Consider the following 6126-nt stretch of genomic DNA (forward strand, 5'->3'; position numbering starts at 1 on the left):
AAGGAAACAGATGAGAAAATGGAGCTGAGGGGGCTCAGGGCCCTGGGGTGGTGGAGGAAGCATCCAGAGACCCTCAGGCACTGTTTTTATGGAGCTGCAGAAGCATCTGGGAGGAGCAGAGCCTGGAAACTAAGTTTAAGTCCCAGCTCTGCTGCTTCTGGCTGTGTGACCTTGGGCAGGTCAGTTTCGCGCCCAGCCTCGCTTTCTCTTCTTACTGAAAGGGGAGCAAGAATTTCTTCTTCAAAAGGATGTTGTAAGGAGCGAGCGAGAGAACATGCGAGTGCCTGGCACACAGCCAGGACCTGTCGACAGTGGTTCTCCCAGTGGGGACCTCAGTCTCTCTCACCTAGATGGTGGCCAGGGTTAGGGAGCATTGAGTAGGTGTCAAGCACTTCAGAGGCTGTTTTTAGGACCCTTGTTAATTGGATTGACCATAATCCTGAGTTTATGACCCATGCTCACCAGAGACCCTCTCGGTTATTAATCATGTAGTGAACACAGGGACCCAACTGCTAACCCAGGGTCAAGGTTTTTACCAGCCATGCTACTGAATTATTCACGTATTTCTCACATTAATCCTCCTGTACTGATTTTTTTTTTCAATTTTATGTATTTATTTTTATATTTTATTTTTGGCTGCTCTGCGTCTTCACTGCTGTGCAGTGAAGGCTTTCTCTAGCTGTGGTGAGCGGGGGCTATTGTCCAGTTGGGACGCTCGGGCTTCTCACTGTGGTGGCTTCTCTTGTGGAGCGTGGACTCTGGGGCACATGGGCTTCAGTGTCTGTGGCTCGTGGGCTCTGGAGTGTGGGCACCATAGCTGTGCTGCACCAGTTCAGTTGCCCCATGTCATGTGGGATCTTCCTAGACCAGGGACTGAATCCATGTCCCCTGCATTGAAGGTGGATCTTAACCTCTGGACCACCAGGGAAGCCCCTCTCCTAGATGTTTGACCCCCAACGTATCCCCATTTTACAGCTGAGGAAATTGAGGCACAACTGAAGATTCAGTACATCCTGTCCACTGATGCTAGAGATTCATTTTTCCAGTTGATTTCCTGTTCTGGGCTCCAGAGCCCCTGATGAGGAGTCTCCACATGACACCCCACGATGTGCTCGGGGCCCTGCCACGTTCTGTAGTTCAGCTCAGGGGGTCACAGCCATGGGCTCAGCCCCCGGCTCCCTGCAGGGCCCCACCTCTGGCGTCTGGGGGAGCCCCATGCTCTCTGCAGGCCTCCTCTCCCCGCCCCCCGCCCCCCACGAGTCCCCTCCAGCCCAGCTCGGTGACACAAGAGCCTGGTGCTCCCCAGGCATTCTCTGATCCTCCTTCTGGGCGCCCAAGAATAAATGAAGGAAATGAACAAGTGAATGAATGAATGAAGATGCTGAAAGGGGGAAAGGGATATGGAGAGAAAAACACAGCATTTCCAAGAGCTGAGGGGGAGGGGTGGGAGGAGCCTGAGGCAGGACTTGGCATTGAAAGATGCCCCTTTGCCAGCTGCTGCACTCAGGGAGCCCCTAAGTGTGGATCTGATCCTCAGATCCTGCTGCCCAGGCCTTGACCCTGAGTCCTGCCCCTCCCCCATGGTGACTTCCCAGATACAGTGGCAGCTGCAGAGTTCCCAGAACCATCCTAAGCTGATACAGCTGAAGCCGCTCTAGGGGCCAGGACTGTGGGTGGCACACCCCTGCCGGGCAGCCACACCACCAGGCAGGAAGTGCTCGGAGCCCTTGCCTGCTGCCAGGAATGGCCAGCTCCTTGACGTAGGGTTGGGAGGGTCTAGGGTCCTGGGCAGAGTCAGAGTCAGGTTACGACTGGAAGGTCCTGAGGCCTGACCTATCTCAGCCGAGTCCAGACGCAATGCTGAGGAAGCAACCTTCTTCCATACACACATGGGTCTTGACCTGTGAGGGGAGCTGGTCACTCTTGAGAATCTACTTGAGAATACACACACAATTCCAGGGGCTCACAGACCCCCTGCAGCCCCTCCATGAACCCCAGATTAAAAGGCCCCATCCTCCTAGGAACAGAGTTGCCATATGACCCAACAATCCCACTCCTGGGTATATATGCCAAGAAAACTCTCATTCAAAAAGATACCTGCGGCCAAGACATGGAAGCAACCCAAATATGCATTGACAGATGAATGGATAAAGAAGATGTGTATACACAGTGGAATATTACTCACCATGTCCTGTCCTATGAGCTCAGTCATGGCTGACTCTTTGCAACCCATGGAGCCTGCCAGGCTCCTCTGTCCGTGGAATCCACCAGGCAAGAATACTGGAGTGGGTTGCCATTTTCTTTCCCATTTACTCACCATAGAAAGAATGAAATAATGCCATTTGCAGCAACATGGCTGGGCCTAGAGATGATCATACTGAGTGAAGTAAATCAGAAAGAGAAAGACAAATATATAATATCACTTGTATGTAGAATCTAAAATATGTAACAAATGACCTTATTTATGGAACAGAAGCAGCCTCACAGACATGGAACTGTGAGTTCTATGGTAATTTCCAGTAACCAAAGAGGAAAGGGGGTATGGGAGGGACAAAGTAGGAGTTTTGGATTAGAAGATCTAAACTACTACATATAAAACAGATACACAGCAAGGCCCGACTGCATAGCACAGGGCACTGTAGCCAGGATCCTGTAATAAGCCATAATGGAAAAGAATATGCAAAGAACATATATATATATGTAAAACTGAATCATTCTGCTATATACCAGAAACTAACACAACATTTGGAAAACTCAGCAGTGGCCACAGGACTGGAAAAGGTCAGTTTTCATTCCAATCCCAAAGAAAGGCGATGCCAAAGAATGCTCAAACTACCGCACAATGGCACTCATCTCACACGTTAGTAAAGTCATGCTCAAAATTCTCCAAGCCAGGCTTCAGCAATATGTGAACCGTGAACTTCCTGATGTTCAAGCTGGTTTTAGAAAAGGCAGAGGAACCAGAGATCAAATTGCCAACATCTGCTGGATCATGGAAAAAGCAAGAGACTTCCAGAAAAGCATCTATTTCTGCTTTATTGACTATGCCAAAGCCTTTGACTGTGTGGATCACAATCAAATGTGGAAAATTCTGAAAGAGATGGGAATACCAGACCACCTGACCTGCCTCTTGAGAAATCTGTATGCAGATCAGGAAGCAACAGTTAGAACTGAACATGGAACAACAGACTGGTTCCAAATAGGAAAAGGAGTTCGTCAAGGCTGTATATTGTCACCCTGTTTATTTAACTTATATGCAGAGTACATCATGAGAAACGCTGGGCTGGAAGAAGCACAAGCTGGAATCAAGATTGCCGGGAGAAATCTCAATAACCTCAGATATGCAGATGACACCACCCTTATGGCAGAAAGTGAAGAGGAACTCAAAAGCCTCTTGATGAGCGTGAAAGTGGAGAGTGAAAAAGTTGGCTTAAAGCTCAACATTCAGAAAATGAAGATCATGGCATCCGGTTCCATCACTTCATGGGAAATAGATGGGGAAACAGTGGAAACAGTGTCAGACTTTATTTTTCTGGGCTCCAAAATCACTACAGATGGTGACTGCAGCCATGAAATTAAAAGACGCTTACTCCTTGGAAGGAAAGTTATGACCAACCTAGATAGCATATTCAAAAGCAGAGACATTACTTTGCCAACAAAGGTTCGTCTAGTCAAGGCTATGATGGTTTTTCCAGTGGTCATGTATGGATGTGAGAGTTGGACTGTGAAGAAGGCTGAGCACCGAAGAATTGACGCTTTGGAACTGTGGTGTTGGAGAAGACTCTTGAGAGTCCCTTGGACTGCAACGAGATCCAACCAGTCCATTCTGAAGGAGATCAGCCCTGGGATTTCTTTGGAAGGAATGATGCTAAAGCTGAAACTCCAGTACTTTGGCCACCTCATGCGAAGAGTTGACTCATTGGAAAAGACTCTGATACTGGGATGGATTGGGGGCAAGAGGAGAAGGGGACGACAGAGGATGAGATGGCTGGATGGCATCACTAACTTGATGGACGTGAGTCTGAGTGAACTCCAGGAGTTGGTGATGGACAGGGAGGCCCGGCGTGCTGCGATTCATGGGGTTGCAAAGAGTCGGACACGACTGAGTGACTGATCTGATCTGAACACAACCTTGTAAATCAACTATACTCATAATGAGTCTCAGTCCTGGACTGTGGGTAATGTGTGGGCAGGACTGTTCAATTCATTTCCAGCTCCCAATAAAACATCTGGCATGCAGTAGGTGCTTAACATGTGCTTATTTCCACAAACCACCAGATGATATGGACTTGGCTGAGAGAAAGGGCAGCTGCTACAGGGCTGATCAGAAGATTAGATCGGGGAAGGGAACGGAGGGTGAGGCGGGTGTCCCTGGGCCGCTTATGGCCCCCGTGGCCCCCTACTGCCCTCAGAGCAAGTGTGTGGGGTCTCTGGGGCCCCAGAGGCGCCACGTGGTCCTATCCACTAGCACCCACGATGCTTCAGCTCACAGGCACAGCGGCCGCTTCAGCTCCAAGAGCTGTGGGACGTTGTCCCCAAACACTGTGACTTGTTCCAACACCTGCTGAGCACCAGAGCAGGAAGTGGCAGCCCACTCCAGTGCTCTTGCCTGGAGAATCCCGTGGACAGAGGGGCCTGGTGGGCTACAGTCCATGGGGTCGCAAGGAGTAGGACAGGACTGAGTGACATCAGTTTCTTTCTTTCTGTAATTCCTTTTGGAGAAGGAAATGGCAACCCACTCCAGTGTTCTTGCCTGAAGAATCCCATGGACGGAGGGGCCTGGTGGGCTGCGGTCTATGGGGTCGCACAGAGTCGGACACGACTAAGTGCGCACGCACACACACACACACACACACACACACTGAGCACCAGTTGCACGTTACGCTGTTCCAGACACTGGTGACCAACAGTGAGTGCAGCAGGCCCTCACTGACAGACTCGCTTCCAGACTTCTCCATGTGCCCTCATACTTAATCACTGAGTCCAGCATGGGCATCGTCTCCCCTGAGAAGCCTTCCCCGATCCTGCCAGTGTCGGGGGCCCTGGGATCGGGACACAGATCTCACCTTATCAAACAGTCTTTCTGCTTCTCCGTCTCCTGCCCTGAGCAGGGAGTCCATAGAGACAGAAGCTTTGTCAGATTTTATAGGCATCCGTGGCCTCGAGTGCAGTGTCTAGCAAAAAGCTATGTGTGGAGTAAAGGGATGGATGGATGGATGGAAAGATGGACTAATGGGCAGCTGGAGGCCCCAGCCAGGGAGTGGGAAGGAAATGGGGTGGGGCTGAGGGAGGCCTGGGAACGTCCCTGGGGAGGGCAGAGGGTGTGGGGAGGGTGGAAGGGAGGCTGCCTCCTCCTGGTTGAGGCCTGATTTCCTTGGAAACAATGGCCGCAGGTGCGGGGAGGGTCAGGGGAGGGCTGAAGGAGAGTAGCATTTGCTTCCTGGTCCGGGGTTTCCAGTCGGGAACTTTGAGCTCTTACCTCCCTGGGTTGGGACATCTGTGTCACCAGGTCCAGGAGGGCCCAAGACATGGCCTAGTCTGCGCTGACCGCAAGACAGGCTCAGAGAATTGGGGGTCCCCCGGCCTGAGGCTCCCCAGCTGTCAGGGCTCGGTTCCTGGTCTCTGCTGTCTTCATTCTTGGGCAAACCCTGCCTGACTCTGCCGAGCCAAGGAGGGGACTCCCCTGGGGGTTCCTCCGTCCTGATGGAGGGGGCAAGCCAGCCCTGCCTTGGTAGGCACCCTCCCGGGTCAGAGGGGAGCAGGGGCCTGCCCACCCCCGGGGCACAGAGAGCAGTGGGAACCGGAAAGAGAGCTGGTCGGAGGCGTCTATCCCCTCCCACTGCCCCAGCCTGGGCTGCCTCCCTGCTCCTTCACCGCCAGCACCACCCCCCCCTCTGGTGCCTGTGTCTCTCCTGGAACAGGGGAGAGGAGAAGGGTAGACAGGGGCTGAAGAGGGACCCTGCCCTCAGGGGTGTGAGGACCGAAACAGTGGGGATCGCGCCTCCACTCCCCAGAATGGCAGACGTCAAAGCCAGAAGGAAGGAACCTCCGGCTGAACTAGTCTAACGATTCGTTTTCCAGGGGTGAAGCAGAGGCCCAGAGAGGGAAGGGACTTGCTGAAGGTCA

Source organism: Bos grunniens, chromosome 23 (assembly GCF_055505025.1).
Source record: "Bos grunniens cultivar Pamir isolate PY7600 chromosome 23, Bosgru_T2T1.0, whole genome shotgun sequence".
In the NCBI taxonomy this organism is placed as follows: domain Eukaryota; kingdom Metazoa; phylum Chordata; class Mammalia; order Artiodactyla; family Bovidae; genus Bos; species Bos grunniens.